General features: G+C 38.1%; 1 long non-coding RNA gene across 2 annotated transcripts in view; it reads right to left on the reverse strand.

The window, feature by feature from the left end:
* LOC149127845 (uncharacterized) overlaps positions 1–16,294 on the reverse strand; it is a 72,588-nt gene extending 56,294 nt beyond the window's left edge. The window contains exons 1-3 of one of the 2 annotated variants that reach the window (XR_016229600.1): positions 16,225–16,283; positions 16,031–16,069; positions 14,321–14,528 (exon numbers count right to left, since the gene is read on the reverse strand). This is a non-coding gene — a long non-coding RNA (uncharacterized LOC149127845). Of the gene's footprint in view, positions 1–14,320; positions 14,529–16,030; positions 16,070–16,224 lie in introns of both variants that reach the window. The other variant, XR_016229601.1, reaches the window with a different exon arrangement.
* Positions 16,295–16,884: the final 590 nt, after the last annotated feature.

Below are 16,884 nucleotides of genomic sequence, written 5' to 3' on the forward strand. Positions count from 1 at the left end.
ATGGGGATGCAAGTTCTTACAGCCATTGTAGAGAACATTCTTCAAAAACCTAAAAATAGATTTATCATATAACCCAGCTATCCCATTTCAGGTATATATATATACACACACACACACACACACACACACACATATATATATATATATAAATTTAATCAGAGAGATTCAGAGAGATACTTGCATTCTCTTGTTCATTGCAACTTTATTCACAATTGCCAAGAAGATATGAAATTAATTGAAATGTTCATTGATGGATCAAAGAATAAAAAAACTTGATGTGTATACAAATAGAAATTATTCATCCATAAAAAAACAATCAAATCCCAGCACTTCTAGCAAAATGGGTAGAATTGGAGATCATTGTGTTAAGTGAAAAAAATCAGACACAGAAAGACAAATACCATGTATTTACTCTCATAGGTGGAAGTTTAAAAGTAATAGTTGATCTGAACTTTGAATAGTGACTACCAGAGTTTTGGGGATGGGGGATAGAGTAAGGCTGGGTCCAGGTTCCAAAATACAATCAGAAGTAACAACTCCTAATCTTTGACAACACCATGGGCTGACTATGGTTCACTATAACGTATCATGTGATGTGTAAAAAGCTGGAAGAGAGCAGCAGGTAGGCTCCAAGTACAAATAAAATATAAGGAAAAAGAAAGGGTCTTTGCCTGATTTGATTGATTGATTCTGTGTATATGTATTGAAATGTTGAACTGTATCCCATGAAAATGTGTATGTTTTACAAGTTAATACAACAATGTAGCAAATAGAATAATTTTTAAAATCCACAGGCCCATATTCTGTTTAAACAAGCACAAAAATACGGTTTCAGTTTCAGTATAATTAAAACAAATTTCACAAGAGTTTATTCATGAATAAAGAATAAGTTTCTGCTTCCAGATATGGATGCTGGTCACTTAGGTGAATTTACTCATTAACTGAGTAATTTACTTGGACAAATCAGTCTTAGAAGTTCTGAGAACTGCCCACGTTTTTACCTTAAAAAATAGTATATCATACAAGTTACAAATTTACTCTGTCACACACAATAGTTGGAATTATTTAAAAAAATGCTAAATTCAGGAAGACTACAGTCTATTGCAGTACTAAGTCATGATGTAGTTACAATAGTCAAATGACAGCTGATATTAAAATATTAGAAGGAATGTCTTTTGATTTTCAAATTGCTTTGAAGGTAATTCCAAAGTAGAGTTAAAAAAAAGTTTTAAGCAATGATAACCTCGTTTCAATAAATATATAGACACTCCTAAGATTTTACTTTGAAGAAAAGTACATATTTGCATATGCAAATTTTGCTTCTTTGGTGAAAAGAAAAGTATCCTCAAAAGGTTATGAAAATGTGACATGGAATTTCAGAGGTTTGGAGGTGACTTACATGTTATGGTTAATAAGAGTGGTAAATATAATATGGGTGGTAAATATAACAAGATGCAGTTCAACCCATTTTTAAAATGGTTTGAATAGTTAAGATAGAAAAGAGTCAGAAATGTTTTTCAAGAGTTATGTACAACATAGGTTCCTGCCTAGAGAATATTCCAGGGACTTCCACATGACAACAAGTTGATTTTGAGCTAACTAGGTGGGAAAGTGAAAACACTAATTTTGGAAAACTAGGTTGAGGTCAGGTTATAAATGTTCAAATTCCAAGTCATTTGGTTTCTTTTGTCATCCACCAAACTCAAGATCTTTTTTTCTTTGACCTCTAGAAACCTTTATATCTGTATTTTAGATAGGTATTTATTATTTGTAGTTTTTGCCACCAGCTATCTTTTCATATATATTTGCCATTTCTTCAAGTAGACTGAATTCTTTAAAGGAAAAGCCCTTTTATCTTTCACTACAAGCTATGTGGCACTTAGTTAAGTTTTTGTAATATTATAGTTAACCCAAAAACCATGTAGGAATAGAAAGCTGCCTTGTACTTCCAAAAGCTTATCAATTTTGTGGAATCAATCTACAAACACAATCCCTGCTTAACCTCTGCAAATCATAGGCAGGAACAAGTGAAACATTGCACAGCGTAGGATAAAGATTACTGGCTTAGGTTTAAATTCAGGGTCCTAATTCCAGTTATATTGCTGGCTTTCTTTTGGACCTGGCTTATCAGATTCTCCTCTGCCATCTCATTTATAAAACTGGGTTATTACTTCCGGCCCTTTGTTTCAGAAGAATTTTTTCACAGTTAGGGCTGACTAGTAATAAGATAGATAAAATACTTTAAACAACAGAGAGATGACCACATGCTTGAGAAGATATAGAAAGGATTGCATTGTGTAGGAGGTAATGTCTGGAGTCCTCCTGAACTTAAAGCTCTCAAAATTGAATGATTTTAAGTGATAAACAATGAAAGTTCATCAAATAGTGACAGTAGCTGTAAATCAAAGGCTGATCTTTAATCCAGTACTGGGAAGAGCACACCCTGGGCTGTTGAGCCACATTGGCACAAAGACAGCAGTCATAAAAATACATATAATACAAGGGACAGTAATGATTAACCTCTCCAGAGGGCAGCTTCTTCATTTGTAAAATAAGGAGGTGGAGTGACAACCTTCAGAGATGCTTCCAGTTCTAAGTTTCTGGAACTCTTTCACTTCACGATCATTCCTGGTGCAGAAATGGAGGAAAGTCTAAATTTTGCCCCTTTTTTGATGAAATAGCAGATCCAGCTCCTTTAAATTGGTAAGAGGAAATTGTTAGATATTCAAAAATTTAGTGAGCCAGCCAACATCACTTTGGTAGCTGGAAATCAGCCAGATATTTTTTCCTCAGAAATCAGCAACTCTACACATCAGGACCCCTCCCAAGAATTGCTGGTTTTAGCAGCCCATCACTGGTACTACTTGATCAAGCCATCCTGAGTTGTGAGAATTATACAGCTGTGGACAGTGAAAAGAATGGAGAAGACTGAGGTGGCAGCCTGGTTGTCTAAAAGGACTGTGCTCAGAAAACTTCAGGCGGGACCAGCATTATGGCACAGCTTGTAATGCCAATATCCCAAATCAGAGTGCTGGTTCAAGACCCAGGTGTTCTACTTACAATTCAGCTTCTTGCTAATGCCTGTGGGAAAGCAGTGGAGGATAACCCAGGTACTCAGGCTCCTGCTACCCACGTTGGGAGCCTAGGATGCAGCTCTCGGCTCCTGGCTTTGGCTTGCCCAAACCCAGTCCTCGTTGTTGTGGCCACTTGGGGGAGTGAACCAGCTGATCAAAGATTTATTATCCCCATCTTCTCCCTCCCTCTCTCTCTCTCACTGTTGTCCCTCACTTTCTTTCTCACTCTGTAGCTCTGCCTTTCAAATTAATTTAATAACTGAATAAAGTAAATCTTAAGGAAAAAGAGAGCAGCATGAACTCAGGTAGTTGAAGCATGGACTTGTGGTTTAAATGACTGGAAAGTGTAGACTTCCATCAGAATCCATTAAATTGTAGTCTAAGCCAGCCTAATGTAAATTGTGCAGTGGTCACTGACTCTCCGCAGCCAATATAATTGACAATAGGTAATTGCATTTAAGTAAAAAGATTCCATTGTTATTCATCTAGGATAGGTATAATTCTTTAAATATATTTTTAAAAATCATTCTGGTTAGAAGCTATTGTTGGTATTTAACAAAACTCTTTGCGATGGCAGCACTGCCCCTTGCTCTTGCTTCCTCCATATCCAACTTTGTTAGTTGTTAAGAAATTGAACATCATAACAACAGAAGTGTTTGAAGTGGTGAGTGTGATATAGCCCATTCATGAACAGAATGACAAAGTACAAGTTTTTAGGGTGAAAGTTTGACATTTTCAATTCATGTTCATCTACTATTCATCTCTAGGTATTGAATCTATCTTAACTTTCTTTCCTGCTTAAAAAAAGAGCCTCTTCATTAGCTGGTATTTACACTTTGCCGTTTAAAGTGATATTTATGCCATGATTAACTCCAAGACAGTCAATCCATTACCTGCTTTTCAAAGATTCTGATTTCCAGTTAATTTAGCCTATTTTCTTTTTGATGATTTCATTGATTGCCATAATAATTGTAATAGGAGGTTGATATATGGAAGAATATGAGCATATAATATTAAAGATTATCCCCCCCAATGACTGGTGTATAAAGATTATATATTCAACTGTTTAGGAACTGAATCTTTTATAATTTGCTTTTTAAAGCATGCTGGAGTAAAATAGAGAAGTGCTAATGATTTTCAGCATGACTTCAAGATTGCCACATTTAGTAAGCTTGTGAATTTTTTCTCAATATCCACTTCTTTATCACAAAATTCTAATATTTCTCATATTTTTCTTATAATTTATATCACTTTCACAGATATTTGAGTTTCTACTAAAAACATTAGAAACATTACATTTGCAAATGCATATAATCTAGGTCAGTATAAATTAAAAAGAAAACCTGACTTTAAATATATTTCCTATTTCATTCTAGACCTTGTGCTAAATCTTGTATGAATCTATTTTATTTAATCTGCATGGCAACCCTGTGAGGTAGATGCTCGCTAAGGGTTGAATTGTGTCCCCTGCCAGATCGTATTTGAAATCCTAACCTCACGATGTGAGTGTATTTGGAGATAGGGTGTTTAAAGGGGTAATTAAAATGAGGTTGTTTGGCTGGATCCCAGCCCAAGAGAACATATGTCCCTTATAAGAGAAGATTAGGACACAGAAAACACAGATGACCATGTGAAGACAGATGGAGAAGATGGTCATGTACAAGCTAACAAGATGCCTCATAATGAACCTGCCTGCGGACCCGAGTGATAATTTTCTGATGTTTAAGTCACTTACTCTGTGGTATTTTGTTATGGCAACTGCTAGAAGACCCAGCAGTACTGTAATCCTTTGCACTTTACATATGGATAATCTGAGGTTTTAAAAACATTAATCTGAGGTTTTAAAAACATTATACAATGCACCTAAGCCACATAGATAGTAAATGGATTAACTGACACTCAGTCTCCAGTGATTGATTCAACAAGTATCTCTCTACTATACACCAGGTACTAGGCAAGAGAAAACAATTCCAAAAGCAAAACAAGACCAAGAGCTCCAAATGCTAAGAATAATTAAGTGGTCTGTGCATCAAAGCTGAACATTGAAAATATTCCACAGGTGGCTAGTGGCACGAGTGTTATCTCAGGACTCCTGACCAACATGGGTCAAGATAATGCTATTGCAGGCACAGTCCTTCCCCCAGAGTCAGGTCTGAGAAACACAGGCCTGTGATTGTTTCTCAAAAAGCAAAATGAAAACCAAAACCAAAAACTGTGGTTTTCTACTTACTACTTGTTGAAATCTTTATTTAGTGGAGCATTAAGCTGGTGATGATAAAATAAACTGAAGGTATGCCATTTTAAAAATTAATAGAAAAAATGAGAAAGTCATTATGCTCTCAAATATGTTATTTGAAATACATGAAATGTGTAAAAAAGCAAACCAGACAGAGCCTGCCTTGTGATGCAGCTGGTTAAAGCACCACTTGTGACAACAGCATCCTATATCAGAGCACCTGCTGGAGTCCCAGCTAATCTACTTCCCATCTAGCTGCCTGCTATGGTGGTCAGGAAGGCAGAAAAAGATGGCCCAAGTGCAGCTCCTGACTTCAGCCTGGCCCAGACCTGGCTATTGTTGCCATTTGAAAAGTGAACCAGCAGATGGAAGATTCTCTCTCTCTCTCTCTTTCTCTCTCTTCTGTCACTCTGTTTTTCGAATCAATCAATCTAAAAACAATGAAAACAAAAATGAAAGATAAAAATAGAGTTCTTAACAAAGTTGAGAAGTATTCTTTATTTCTCTTTCACAGTTTCTTATTGTATAATAGTATAAATTTTCTATAGTAAAAAAAAAGCCTTTACAAATGTCTAATCCTGCATTAGTAATTAACTGATCACGAGACTTAAATTCAGCATACCTTTACAAAATGTACTCATAAGCCATAGGCCGTCTGAATTAAAAGGATGTTAATGGTAAATTCTGTGTTTTATATTTGATTATTTAAATTGAATTTTAGAAATTGCAAACAGTTACAATTTACATCAGTTTTAAAAATCTCAGACGTCAAGCATACAATCTAAATTAAGGACTTCTAAAGAGCAGTATAAATATAAATAGGAGAAATATTAAGAAAGGTTACATGTAATACAAATTTGTTTTAACAAAACAAACATATCTATGTTTTAAAAATTAGTTGTGTCTAGGTGGGTGTCATGGTGTAGCAGGTTAATCTGCTACCTAAGATGCCCACCTCTCTTATGGGAGAGCCAGTTTGAATCCAGGCTACTCTGCTTTCCATCTAGCTTCCTACAAATGCACCCTTGGAAGCAACATCTGATGGTTCAAGTACTTGGGTCCCTGCCACCCAAGTGGAAGACCCAGACCGAGTCCCAGGCTCCTGGCTTCAGGCTGAACCAACTTCATCTGTTGTGGACATTTTGGGAATGAACTGGTTGATCAAAGATATTCTCTCTCTCTCTCTCTCACTTTCTCTTGTAGATGAAAATAATCATTAAAAAAGAATTAGTTGTATCAAACTCATTAATTTTATTTATTTATTTATTTGACAGATAGAGTTAGATAGTGAGAGAGAGAACAGAGAGAAAGGTCTTCCTTCCATTGGTTCACTCCCCAAATGGCCATAACGGCCGGAGTTACGCTGATCTGAAGCCAGGAGCCAGGTGCTTCCTCCTGGTCTCCCATCGGGTGCAGGAGCCCAAGCACTTGGGCCATCCTCCACTGCCCTGCTAGGCCACAGCAGAGAGCTGGACTGGAAGAGGAGCAGCCAGGACTAGAACCCAGCGCCCATATGGGATGTTGGTGCCACAGGCAGAGGATTAACCAAGTGAGCCATGGTACCGGCCCCAAACTCATTAATTTGAATGAAAAACTTCCAGAATTCACAACATAATTTTCATGTTTTTCCACTGTACCTGAGATAATGCTACCTCTGTCAGAGAATGAGAAGTACATATTTTGTTGAAGATCTGAATACAGTGAAGGTATATAGGTACTATCTGGCATCTCCTGGCTTACCTGTTAATTTTTACAGAAAATATGTATACTAAGGATGGCTTCCAGGCCATCACATATTAGGGTCAGCTAGGGAAAAACCCAGATGGATTGGAAAATTTTTGTAAACTGGAGATACCATGTACTACTTAATTTCCTGCTTGTATGTCCTTCAAGTGCCAACCCTATCAGCCAGGCCCCAAGTTGCATCCTCCTAACTTGGTGTACCTGGCATCAGCGCATGTGTTCAATGACTTATAGGGGAAGTTGGCACATGTGCCTCATTTAAGAAAACTCAGACTTTCAAAGGGAGAAATTAAAATTCCAGTTTACTAAGACACTGAAGACTTTAGAAATAACTTTTTTAGAGATACCAGTTGTCAGTTTCCCCTCAGATCCTTTCAAGTATAGTTCCAACATGGTTAAAAGAGTTAACATACAACTGGGGCGAGCATTTGGCCTGGAGGTCAAGGCACCACCTTGGGATGACTGCATTCCGTATCAGAGTGCTGGGGTTCAGCTCCCAGCTCTGCTCCCAATTTCAGTTTCCTAGTATTGCACACCCTGAGAGGCAGTAGTTGGTGGCTCAAGAAGTTGATTCCTGCCTCCCATTGGAGAGACCACAGTGGAGTCCCTGGCTCCTGACTTTGGTCTTCCTCAGCCCCAGCTGCTAAGGGCATTTGGGGAATGAAGCGATGGATGCTCTGTATATCTCTCTGTTTCTCAAACTAAAATTACAGAAAGTTTTTTTTTTTTTATTTACACCCAATATTCCAAAACAGTATTTGTTACATAGGGAATAATACATTTGCATAATATTAGATTTTCTCCAATAATTTTTGTCCTTAAATTCTATTATAATTTATATTTAACCTGTAGGACACAGAAATTTATTTAGATCCTTTTTAAATTATAATTTTTTATCTCATGTATAAAATATTAATTGGAGAAGCAAATATAGTATAATTATGACTTTTATTATATGATTACATATTTTAGAGAGGAACAAATTTTAAAGTATTTCAAAATAAATATCTTAATGAATTTGAGATAATTTATGTATATACCAGAAGCTAAAGCCTTCCAATAAACTGGATTTTCTTTTGATCAGAGGATTTTAATACTGTAGTACTAACTGTAAACAATTCTCTTATACTTATTAATGATCCATAATAAGAAGATAAGGTTGAATTTTTTGGAACGGTGCTTTCTTTGTCATATAATGCTTACATACAAGGAATAATTAATTTTTAAAACTTGTTTTGAGGTACATTTCTTTAAAGAAATGTTAAGCCTACTTTTTATTTTTTGAGATCTCTAAAACTTTATTAATGTACTTACTTAAACTTTAATCTAGCTACATGTAGGCAAAGAGACATGTAAGTGAAAAATATCTCTCGAGTTGACAGGACTTGATATCAAAATAAGTTCTGTGTAAACTTAATTACACTTTATAATGGAATGTTACTAAAAATGTGGAAGAAATTTTGTTACAGTAAGTTTGCTTTGCCAAGGAAAAGAGCTATGATCTTTTGCTTAATATGTGTCTATACTTAGCTTTTTTTCTGATACTGCAAGAATTGTTTAAAATATTATTTATTTTTTGGTTTAAAATTTTTTGGAAACATTTCTGAAGGGACGTTTTATCAATTTGAAAATGTAATATTTTAATAAAGATGTTTTAAGTGTTTTTCTAGGGATTGAATTTGAGAAAACTCACAAAGAAACCAAAGTCCCATGATTCTAAGGTGTTGCTTAGTTCTGGAGTAGATATAAATGTCACCTCTTACCCTCTCTAGAGACAGCATGTGTAGTTGACAGGGCTTGGTGGTATACTCTGTGCGTTATCCCCCAGGGTCCTGGGGATGGGCCTTAACCTAGACCTGCCCTAAACAGAGCAGCACCTCCCCTGCTCCAAGGGTATGGCCAGTTCGACTGGTTCCTTAATTGAGCCAGACCCTGTCTCACCCGGGGCTTCTGATTTCTGGGCTCCCTCCAGTGGAGAAAGCTTCCTTGAGAACAAAGTCACAGAGAGAGAAGCAGAGAAAAGAGAAAGAATTTAAGGCTTGTTGCCCTACTTTTGAGTATCTGGATTCAACTGAATCCAAAACTAGTGCAAATTGTATATCATCTCCAAACACGAACAGAACTGAGCTGAACCGAACCAGGCCAAACCAAACCCGACAGAAACCATGACCAAACAAAGAAGCAAACCATTCGTACTTGAGTTGGTTCAAATTGGGCTTGTCTCACATCACAGATGGTATAAATACATTATTCTATCTTTGAGATTTGAGAATAAATGAAGTATATTTAAGAAATATCTATTGGGTTTCAAATATGTTTCAGGTACTGTTGTAGGTGCATGGGATTAAAAATAAATCCATCAACTGCTGTCCTTTCGAAATCTACATTTTGGCTGGGGCCAATAACCAATAAAACATAATATAGTAAATGAGTAAATTTGAATGTAAACTAGAAAATTATGTAATTAATAAATTATGTAAATTTGAAAATTATGAATAATACAGAAAAATTTTTGGAGCATGCTAGGGAGTTAAGGAGATGTGGGAAGCAGCAATGGGCCCCAGTTCTGCTTCCAGTTTGAAATAGGGTAGCATAAGGAGGCTTCCCTGAGCGCGTGATTGAACAAGTCCTTGTCAAGGGTGAGGGAGTTAGCTAGGGTGATACCTCGAAGTAGAGGATTCCAGAAAGAGCAAAGAGCAAATTCAATATTCAGAATTGTGCCTGCTGAAGACAAGGAGATGTAGAGAGAAAAGGGCTTTATAGAATAACAGGAATAGTCAGTAGCTAATAGGGAATTAGGATCAAGAAAATAGTTTTGAGAATGCACCAAGGTAGAAGGGAAAGCTAATGAAGCATGTCGGAGAGGGCAGAGCTGGACACTGAGAAGAGAACAGATTAGGGTTAGACCAGCCCCGGACAGGAGATGGAGCAGTCGGGAACGCAGGGCGTGCAGGTGCAACGCAGCTAGGTGAGTGTTGCATGTTGTTAGGGGAGAGACAGGGTGGAGGTGGGAGGAGTGGGTTCAAGATCCTGACCGAAGTGTAAAACAGCGTATAGGAGGTTTTGAGAGCAAATGCAGTAAGTGTTTTAGTCTGTTTTGTGCTGCTATAAACAAAATACTCGATAATGTATAAAGAACAGAAATGATTTCTCAACAGCTCTAGAGGCTGCGCAGCCCAGGACCAAGGTGCTGGCAGGCACGGTGTCTGTGTCGTGCGAGAGCCTGAGTGGTGTCCTCACCGGCAGAAAGCGGAAGCCCACAAAGGGGTGAACTTACGCCCTCAAGCCCTTTGATAAGGGTGCTGCTCGGATCCATAAAGAAGGAACACTCGTGATCCTATCACCCTGGAGAAGTTTCACCTGCTAATACCATGGCCTCGACGATTAGGTTTCAGCATATGCACTTGCAAGGGCCCTGCACGGTCAGCCCACAGCAGCCGAGTAGCGTGCGTGCTGTAACTGCGGGCTCTACGAGGCCTGCCTACAGTTCTGGACTGAATGTGGGAACAGCTGATGTCGCTGTTTTCTTCCAGCTCTGCTCAGCTGGAGGGGTGCAGGCATGGTGAAGGCAGAACGTTGAATTCAACCCGTGGTGTGGTTTTGCAAAGGAAGAATGGCAAATTGAGGAAAAGTAAGAGATTTCGGGGTGTATGCAAGGAATGATTACGATATTTGGCAGTGAATTTTGAGCTGAGGAAGGAGGTTTCCAGTGGCTTGAGGGAACTGAGAGTAATTGGTAGGACCGGGAGAGTGGAGATGCTGGTCAGGGATCAGAGGGCCTACTGGAGAGTTGGGCAGTGGAAGCCAGGATGCAACTGAGATCATGGAGTGGCTGCAGGTGTCTATAATGACAAGGCCTAGGATATGGCCATCAGAGTGTGACTGGGTGTTGGGGGGAAGTATGGAGAGTGTGTTCACTCGAAGGGAGGCATGCAAAAAGGTGAGAGGCGTATATTGAAACTGTCTCTTGTTTCGGCTAGAAGGCAAAAATATTTTGAAAGATCTACCTCATTTGAACCTGCAGGCGACCTTTGTAACGGCATCCATTTAAAGCAAAGCAACCACAGAGAAGGATCCTAAGTCCCCGAGGACGTCAGGGAGCAGGACTGCTGTATGAGTCTGAGACCGCGTGCCCGTTTAAGCGGCTGTTTATTGATGCCTGTTACAGCTGAGCCTAATTCTAATTGATATACTACAAGCCAAATGCTCTCCTTGACACTGCTTTCTCCCTCATCTCCCTTTATCCTTCTCATTAGCTTAAAAGCCAGAATTAGCTTTAAAAAAAATCTCTTTCATCCTTAAAGACCCAGAGTAAGAGTCAAGCACTCCTTAAAGCTTCACTTGGGTCCCTCAGGCAGAATTAACCACTTCATCCTCCACTTGTTTATGTGTCTCTAAATTCTGAATTTTATAATTTTGCATTCTGAATTCATTGTAGGGCATCTTTGCATACGTCCCGCTGTGAGGGTTAGCAGATAGTAAGCTCTCAAATTCTGTTTATCCTGTTAAAAAAAAAAAAAAGCTTCCTGATCTGACCCTAGTCAAGCAGAATGAACTCACCATAAATCTCGGATAGAATAAAGGACAGCTGGGAGACAGACCTGCAACAGCTCTCACCAGTGCGAGCAGATCAAACGGGGAACAGACTCTGACTTCAGAGATGCATATCAGAGAGATCTCAGGGCGAGGACAACTTCAAAAGAACCAAAGACATCACTGAGCTTTGCTTCTGAACCATGACAACTCTAGTCTGTCCCAGAAATAAAAAAGTCTAGCTGTGATGAAATGCCGGTGTGGAACTTGACCAAGGGCATTGCTGAACTTGTAACTTTTTCTTAGTAGGGTGGTTAGTATAAAAGCAAGCACAGCATAGCACTCTCAGTGGGATCCTATGAAAAGCCAGCTGGTAATGGGTGTGTTAGAGAAACGCTGTTCTGAGACTGGGCAGAAAAGCCGGTGCCATAATCCTTCATCTGAGACTACCCAGCTCAGGAGCCAAAGGCACCGACAAAAGTATGTTATCGGCAGGAGATGGGCCTCAAGTTACAGTTCCCAGGATGTCCTGCCCCAGCAACACGATTTGAATGATACTCAGGCTTATCATGAGACTCTAGCCTTTAGCAGTTTATTCTGAGATACAACCACCGACCACTGGTGGTGGATACAGACAAAGCTCGATACTGAGTTCTCATCAATGAGTGCGTTTCCTGTAACACTTAGCAACAAATAACACTGCTTGTGAATAAATTTAACATATTCTTCTCCCATTCAGGGAGAATAATTACAATTGTTAATTCATACCGATTGTAATACAGAAATGAATAAATTGGCATCAGGATATGAGAGGAAAACTATGAGTCTAGTGTACATGTTTACAATACTCAGCTTTGTACCATGGTAGTTTCAGAAGTTCATGGAAAATGCACTTTTATGTTTATTTCCGTGTCAAAAAAACCTTTGAATCCATGTGTAGTTTTTCATAAGAATTTTCCATGAACTTTTGGAAGTCCCCTTGTATATGTGCAATAATGATGGGGGAGTTTTGTTCGGGGTGGGTAATGAATGCTCAAAGAATATTTTTTCCTAGATAACTTGATTCCTCCCCACCCACTGCTCCCTGCACCACTTCCTTTATAGTTTTATTTGAAAATTGCTTAATTCTCTCATTTCATTTTACCTTCTTTCATATGACAGCCCAGGTAATTGAAGTTCAATTTCAAAATACTTTCATCATAATGATGTCTCTGGTATTGAGTGACTCAGTGTGCACAGTATTACATTACACATATGCTAGGAGTGGGGAGGGTATTTAGGATTGTGGTAAGACAGTCTTACTTTTGCCAAGAGGCCTAGAGTTCACCACAAGCGTACTGACATAGAGGGAAAGGTCGAGAAAAAGACTACCACCTATAACTCTGATCATAGCATTTTGAATGTTGTGCTGGAAAGGGAGATAAGTTTGGTAGCATGGCACAATTTGATCCAGATCTTCCGAATAGCTAAGGAATTCTAAATGGATATTTTCTACAATACATATTCAGCCTATCTTGCATTTTAACACAGTCTTAATTTTCCTTCAGCCTAATCATTTGATGCTCCAGAAACCATTCAGTTACCAGGAAACAAACCAACAAATCACAAGCAGGCAGATTTTTTGAGAATATCACCTACCCACAATTGATGACAGTTTTGTAAAAACATTCCCTATTCTTTAAAGATTTCATTTATAGCAAGCTGTAATAAAATTAATGGGAATTATTCTCATATCTCTAATAAAGGATATGCAAATCACAAAATAAATACTAATAATATCAATATCTTTCTGAAGTTACAATAGAAATAAAACAACTAAGGAACCAACCTGCCAACTACTGCCACCACACTCTCATAAACACAAATGCACGTGTATGACAGATGAACGCAGATTCTGTTGAAATTATAATCTCCCTCAGTGAATAAATTTGCTAGGGCAGCTATAACAAATACCATAGACTAAGAGGTTTAACCAGCTTAATTGCTGATAGTTCTATGGGCTGTAAGTTCAAGTTCAAAGTGCCAACAGGTTTGGTTTCTCCTAAGGCCTTTGTCCTTGGCTTGTAGACAGCTGCCTTCTGGCTGTGTCCTCACACAACCCTTGCTCTGCACTACAGCATCCCTGGTATCTCTTCCTAAATCAGTCCTATTGGATTAGGGCCCCACCTCTAAGTTCCAAATGCAGCCACATTCTGAGCTCCTAGGGGTTAAGGCTGCCACATAAAAATTTGCGGGGAGACACAATTCAGTCTCTAACACTGGTAGTTGCTGTGGACTAGTAAATTGCCTGGTATTTCCAGGCACTTTAAAAACCTTCCATTGTGATATTACATTGCAGTGTGCTGCCAAGGCCATGCTGAAGTGCCAAGGAGAGTGAATAATCCTTTGAAATGCATGACCTTTCCCTTAGCCTACAAACACTTTGCATCAAAGGAGATGAGGTTCTTCATTTCTAAAAGAAAAGTTCATTGTGGCTTATAGCTGAAATAATTTGCATATACAACATCCATCCTAAAATTTACTAATTATGTCCAGCATATACAGTCAGCCCTTTGTACCTGTAGATTTTGTACTCACAGATTCAACAAAACATGTGTTGAATGTGTATTTTTTTTGAAAGGCAGAGTTACAGAGAGGCAGAGGCAGAGAGAGAGAGAGAGAGAGAGAGAGAGAGGGAAGAAAGAGAAAGAGAGGTCTTCCATCTGCTAGTTCACTCCCCAAATGGCTGCAGTACCTAGAGCTGTGTGGATCCAAAGCCCGGAGCTTCTTCTGGGTCTCCCACAAGGGTGCAGGAGCCCAACAGTTGGGCCATCTTCCACTGCTTATCCAGGCCATAGCAGAGAGCTGGATTGGAAGTGGAGCAGCAGGGATTCGAGCTGGCATCCATATGGGATGTCAGCACTGCAGGTGGTGGCTTTACCCACTACACCACAGCACCAGCCCTGGAAAAAATATATATATATATATAATTTTAAAGTTGTGCCTGTACTAAACATGTATGTACTTTTTATCTTACCATTATTTCCTAGATAATGCAGTGTAACAGCTATTTCCATAGCATTTACATCTTATTCGATATTATAAGTAATCTAATGATGACTTACAGGATGCAGGAGAATGTGCATAGGTTTTATGCAAACACCATGCCATTTTATATAAGGGCTGGAGCATCTGTGGATTTTGATGCCAACAGGGATCCTGCAACTAATCGCCTGTGGGTTTAGAGGGTCAACTGTATTTACTTGCTAAGGGGAGGAGGTAGGGAGATAATAGAGCTATTGATCTAAGAAGAACTTGTGGAATTTGGTGAAGGATGAAGCCGTTGCATAGGATGTGAGTGAACACTTGGTATGGTGGGATATAGAATGAGAGGGGGCAGGGGAAGGTTACAGACAGATTAGTCTAAATCCTCATTCTCCATGCTTGCCTGCGCTTTATCAAACCAAGTTTCAGGGGCTGGCACTGTGGCGCAGCGGGTTAAACCCCTGGTCGGAAGTACCAGCATCCCATATGAGTGCCAGCTCTAGTTCCGGCTGCTCCTCTTCTGATCCAGCTCTCTGCTATGGCCTGGGAACTTCTTAAAAAAATAAAATATTTTAAAATAAAACTAAGTTCCAATCTTTATTTTATCACACCAATATGAGAAGTGATAAATTTATATAACAGTAATCATACCCCATATTTAAAAGTAAGCTTACTACTTCACCTACCTCCATACTAATGACAATATTTATTTTTACTTTTTCACATATTTTATGTTTTCAATAATTTTGCATATTCTGTTGCTAAAAAGGACATATGGATATTTTTGCACATATTACTTGCATTTAGCATTTGCATATAGTAATAAATTAAATTCAAATAACTCAATAAATTTTGAGTTTCTACTCTATGCCTTATGATGGAAGCCAGGGTTATAAATGTGTGGTTCTTCAAGAAAAATTAGTGACCTTGTTCTTACTGAAAGCACTTGCCTTGCAAATTAAAGCAACATTTACATTCACATATGTCAGAGAGTTTGTCCTCTCTTCATATATGATGTGTAGTTTTATCAAATTTATAACAGAGTAATTGGTATTCTGAATATATCTAAAAGTCTATAGCTAGATATAATAAAAATTGGCACTGCAATCAACCACATAATTTTATAAAATTCTTTTAAGAATTTCATGGTATCTCATAGTGTTAAGATATTTATAAATTCCATTACATTTCTGGTTATTTTCATTTTATACAGATTTGCTTCCAAATAAATCCATGGACCACTATAATAGAAACTAACAGTGCTTTCAGTTAGTCAATATGTTTCATTCAGATTATAATTTAAAGAAACCATTTTTTGCCATAGGATGTATGTCCAAGAATGACTTCTTGGGTACAGTGATATCATTCATTCATTCACTCATTAATTCAGCCATTCAACAAATACTTCTTGAGTACTTACTATTCGTGGAAACTATGCCTAGGTGCTGTCTTCTAGTGCCTGAAAAACCAAAAAAAAAAAATAGGAAGCATTATTTTCTTTCTCTAAAAACGACCATAAATGTAGGGTTACTGGAAGAGAATATTTAATAATTTAACATAAACTATTAAAATTATGGGATCCATTTAAAAATTAGCGTTTTCGAGTTAACTTACTCCGTTTCTTTCCGCCTCAGCTAAGCAAGCTGGTAGGCCTGTGCAAAACTACAGGGCCGAGCTTCCCAGCAGATGGCGATGTAGAGTAATGACAGCGGCACTCAAGCCAAGCATCCCATCTCAGCCTTCATTCCAACTCGTGTGCTTCTAACAAGGCTATGAAATTATCTCAGAAACGGACGAAAAACCCGAAATAAATGGGACTGACCTCATGGGGCTTATAGACCTTTGTTTACAACCATAACGTCATGTGTTTGATGAGTCTAATATGAGAAAAGGGAGTTAAAGAAAGATTTTTCTTTAATTTCCATGGTTGTGTGAGAGAATGTGTATATTCAAAGTTTATTTGGTTAAAATTAAAATGAAAACTTCTCATACAATTTGTTTTAAAGGTGTGTCATAATTTGCTTCTGTTCTAACAGCCCAGATTCATACAAGAAATGATAAATATCGTGGTGGTTAGCATAAAAGTCAGGTAATTTTGTTTGGGAGAGAAATATTGAATGACATTAATCAAAGAGCTATAAAGTAAATATTATGAGTAAAGAGTAGCTATTTGATTAGAAATTGATCTTAGAAGGTTTGACCTACTTTGCTCTGAATAAGTTCAGCCCCCTGAAGGTATTTTGAACACATACAGCATTTTCATTTAAGATATTT

The sequence above is a fragment of the Oryctolagus cuniculus genome, chromosome 2 (genome assembly GCF_051225735.1).
Source record: "Oryctolagus cuniculus isolate XC-2025 breed Fujian yellow rabbit chromosome 2, ASM5122573v1, whole genome shotgun sequence".
NCBI lineage: Eukaryota > Metazoa > Chordata > Mammalia > Lagomorpha > Leporidae > Oryctolagus > Oryctolagus cuniculus.